Source organism: Triticum aestivum, chromosome 2D (assembly GCF_018294505.1).
Source record: "Triticum aestivum cultivar Chinese Spring chromosome 2D, IWGSC CS RefSeq v2.1, whole genome shotgun sequence".
Taxonomy (NCBI): Eukaryota; Viridiplantae; Streptophyta; class Magnoliopsida; order Poales; family Poaceae; genus Triticum; species Triticum aestivum.
Genome location: NC_057799.1, coordinates 521,318,524 through 521,323,230, shown reverse-complemented (window position 1 = coordinate 521,323,230; position 4,707 = coordinate 521,318,524).

The window sequence follows — 4,707 nt, the reverse complement described above, 5'->3', positions numbered from 1 at the left end:
TCCACCACTGCCCTCCCCAGGGTCCGGTGAGCCCCCCGTTGCCTTGTCCACCCCATTCCCCCACCGGAGCTCCCTGTTCGCCGGAGGCCGAAGCCCTGCCCCGCCGTCCACCTTGCTGCTCCTTCCCTAGTGCCCCTCGATGGCAGCTGACAACACCACGGGATGCGCCTCTCGCTCCTGAACCCATGGGTAGGTCGGCCGTCGCGAGCGGTGGCCGGACGCGCCGGCTATTGCCGTCGAGGCGAGCCCCTCCCTCTGCCCGGCGCGCGTGCGAGTGGGAGGTTGAAGACGCAGGCCAGGAGGGCCCCACCTCCGTGAGGCCCACCCGCCAGTCGCACTAGGGGTTGACCCCAGGCGCTGACGTGGATAAATGACCACGTATTCCCGTGAATGCGCTTTCCTTAAGACGAAAGCGTATTTTTCATCTTCTCCGGGCCAGAATGCGCTTTCTTATCTGGAAATCGTATTTCTGAGAAAGGCGCGTTTAGTTTTTCCTCCAAGGGCCTGTTTGCTGAAAAATTTCACCGATAAGTCCCTGAACTTCAACCCTTCGTATCTCCGCAACCGTAACACCGATTGACGTGAAACCAACGCCCACGTCTTCCTCTCGTCGAACTCTTTTTGTTGGTATCATTTTCATTATGTTTTCACACAGTGAAAATGACCACTTTGCCTTTGCCCGTAAACAGCCCCCTCCGAGAGAGAACTGTTTTCAACAAATCTTTCCGCGGTCGTTCCGCACTTTTTCCGGAGTAATCCTCGACCCCCAGCCAAGCCAACCTCTTATCATGATCCCCGAACTTGCATGTTGACTTTGCTTGCACCTCGTGTGTGTTTAGTTGCAGTAGTTTCTTGGTTGTTATGTCTGCTGCTATTTCATTCGTGCTATATGCTTTTGTTTTCTGTCTTGCATGTTTGTGCTTTCATGAAATAAGTTGACATGCTAGTTTGATGTTGTTACTGATAATATCATGCTTCTGTTTAGTTTCATGTTAGTAGTATCGATGTTATGATAATTCTGTTGCACTGCTAAGATTGCTAGTACTAGGTATTGCCATGTTTCGCATGCTATCATTGATCATTTGAAATGCTTGATGTTTTGTTACTGCATCAGTATGTTGCATGTTAGTTGTTGCATTCAGGTTAATAATGCTCGCATAATGATCGATGATGGAGAGGTTAATAATATGACTTAATAACAAACCCCCTCCGTCATCACTGGGATGTCATAGTGCCACCAAATCGGGCTTTTTCCAGTGCAGCCACATTTGCCTTGGAATGGGAAGGCCCTAACGGGTCTATTGTCATGCCTCTCGCCGGTGCCTACAACATAGGGAAGGTTATGGGCACGCGCTACCCTGATCAGGTAGGCGGACATGAACCTTGTGAGCCCGAGTTGTTTTGCGCGCTTTGTCCCTGTTTGGGACCGTTTTTGCCACGACGGTGGCCGTAAGACCTTTGGTAGGCTTGGGCCACCCAGGACTGAACCCAAAAGGGGTGTTGGTCGGAGTGGCCGGGAGAGTGTCATGGCAATAGATCGGTTTTGTGGGAACGCCGTTGGTCCACCCGAATGGGAGTGCGAGGCCATTGGTTTCGTGGTGTGGGTACAGTGCGCTACCTCTGCAGAGTGTATGTGTTAAATCTATCGATAGCCGTGTCTCATGGGCACAAGTTCGTAGTAGGTCACACTATCAGGTCTCGGTAGAAATGGAGGATAAACCTAATATAACTAACTTGATGAATAATGTGAAATAATGTGATGACTTGGACTGTGAGACAGTCGTGAGTAATCACGATGATGAGTTGGTATGATCACGAGACAAGGTCTCGATGAGTATTGAACCAATTGTGGTTCCGTTGGTGATCCGTGCATGATCATCGCTTTGTTGCGAGGCAACCCACCGGTAAGAGAGTCTGAGGGACTCGGTGCACATCTTGTTTGCATTGCATGAGTAGTATGTTGTTATTTGCATTTAAAGAACTATGGTAGAATAGTAGATGGTTGAATAAAGTTAACATGGTATGTTTGCGTCGGTTATGACTGGTAGTTTATTTTCAGCATTGTTTCATGATGCCATGCCATGCTTTGACTGAATTTATGCCATGCTTTGGTATGCCATGTTTTGATATGTTATGCTTTGCGGTAGCCCTGTTAGAAGTAAGTTTGATATGCCATTGCCATGTTTAGTTTCTGCTATGAGGTAGGCTGTTGCATATGCTTGGTTCTTGCTTTATCATCTGTTTGTTTGGGTGCTATGAATTTGGTTGTCTTGCAAGTACATTCAATGTACTGACCTGGCGTGTCATGCCAGTTTTGTAGGTCGTGCCCAAATTGTTCGCTTGATCCGTCGTGCTAGGCCGTAATCTTGCCAGTCCTGTGAGTTGTGTATCCCAGCCTAGATGAGACACTGCCAAACCAAGACTTCCGCTGCCATCCGTATAGCCTTAGGGCTATGCCAGATAATTGTATTCATCAATGATGTAATCATATACATATGTATTTGATGAGTATTATTGTACCTGGAATGCTGTATCATGGACCTGTCGTGCGTCAGGTGTTATCCTGGGCTGACGTGCGAAGGCCCCCTGCTCCATGCGGATTGGGGTGCCACGGGAGATGGTATCAAATCTGCCAGGCTGGCATAGGTTATCCTAGCTTTAGATCACCGCTACCATCAACCCATAATGACCCTAAGGGATTTGACCCATCCCTGGCATCCGGCATGGCCACTGTTAATCATCAGGTGGCGCAGTCGGGACCGACACGTCCTCACCCCGCTGTCCCCGCCTAGATATCCGTGGATTGAATAGCAAACCTATCTTTTTTGGTTGGCCGCACCGCTTTCCCTTCGCCATTAAGGGAAAGGGGCCACACCATGCGGGCATGTCCCGCATAGCTGCCTATAAAACCCCCTTTCCGCTAGCCGTATCGTTCACCCCCTCAGTCAGCCATGTCCCTACAGAGAAGCCTAGCTAGCAACACTCCAGCCATGGCTAGCACCTTCAAAGCTCCCAAGCTTTACATCCGCACCTTTGCCGTCAACCACCCTGGCTTTCCACCCCTTCTTGCTGAGATGCTCACCAAAGCCTTTGGCTGTAAGGCTAACCCCGATTACCTGGTGTTCCAATCGGCACCCATCCCTCACCTTCATCGCTTTGATGCAAGAGTGCACATCAGCCTAGGTCCCGCAGTAGATGGCCAGTCGTTGGTTTTTCAGGGTAGAGCCATGCCTACCACTGATTTAGCCATTCAGGCCGCTGCTATGGAGGCTATCCTACACCTCCGAACCAAGTTCCCGCATGTGGCAACGAGGCGGGAGTTCTGCTTTTTCCCCATTGTGGCAGAAGCAGGAATGCAGCCTTCTCCCGCTATCCAAGGAGATGACCTCGCAATCGCTCGCCTGGTGCAATATATCACTGCCCAGGGGATGATGATTTCCAAGATGCTTGCCGAGTTTAGAACCCTGGACAATGATGCGGTACGAGTTGTCAAGGAAGCTTATCGCGAGGCTCGTAAATTTGCATCTCAAGCTGTTCACCCCATGCCATCCGAACCAGTGCTACCCTCTCAGCCTGTGTTGTGGCCTAGACCCAACATCATCACCCTCGACAAGGCTCTTTTACGAATCCACCAGCAGCATTTGCTTGGATCAATTTCAGCCACACCTCTAGTAGTCGAACCCCAACCCATAGTGCTGTCAGACGATGAAGATGGAGATTGGCTCAGTCTTCATCCTCCAGGAGAGCCCCAGCAAGGCCAATCCTCTGCATGAACTCTGTTAGGCAATGAGGTGAATCTGCGAGTAGGTCAGTCAGTCTGTTCATCCTCGATAGGAGGATAGAACTATGTACCCCAGAGTGAGTAGTTTCGTTTAGCGCGTAGAGCGTTCGTGCTTTGTTGTATGCTAGTACTGTTGTAATCCGTCTGCTGTGTTCTATGTTTGTTTTCGTGCTTTTGTTTTCATGCTTGTTTTTGTTTGTCTCTCCGTCAAACAGAGATGTTTGACAGGGTTGGCAATGTGTGCTAACAAGATTTTAATCAGTAGAGCACATATACTAAAAACAACATTGGCTCATCCCGAGTCTTTCACAAAATGCTCGCTGGTGTAGGTATATGTATACCAGCAGTACATATACCCACTAGCATTAAAACACTTTAGTATGATTTTCTACTGTGTTTTGCATTGCATGTTTGTTGCATCTGTCTGTTTGCTAGTTTAGATTATACTGCATACTGCACGCACACCCGGTTCACCCACGAGTACATTTGGGCAGTACTCGGGGGAATGCAAAGTCACATATCCCTCTCTATCTGTGCACACCCCGTGTGTCAGATTTTCCAAACCCAGAGCCTCGAAGAAGCATTTCCATCTGGCCATTTCTTGTCCCTAATTCTTTTTTGTTAGCTCCAATTTCGTTTCCGGAGAAATGTTGCCAGCTTTATTTCACTCGATCCAGTACATCTACCCCGATACAGATTTCAACTCCGATTCTACCTCGGCACCTACTTTTTTCGTGGAGCAATCCGCGAAATTTTCCCTTGTATACCAGTGTGTTTCGTGAGATGGCGCCGCCACCTCACCTGCATCTGGACCCCACCACCCGGACCGTCACTGCCTAGCGTGGCGCAGCTGAGTCGCCACCCCCGCTCCACCGCAGCACGCGATTACTCTGCTGGCGCGAAGCGAGGGAGGATCAAGCGTGGCG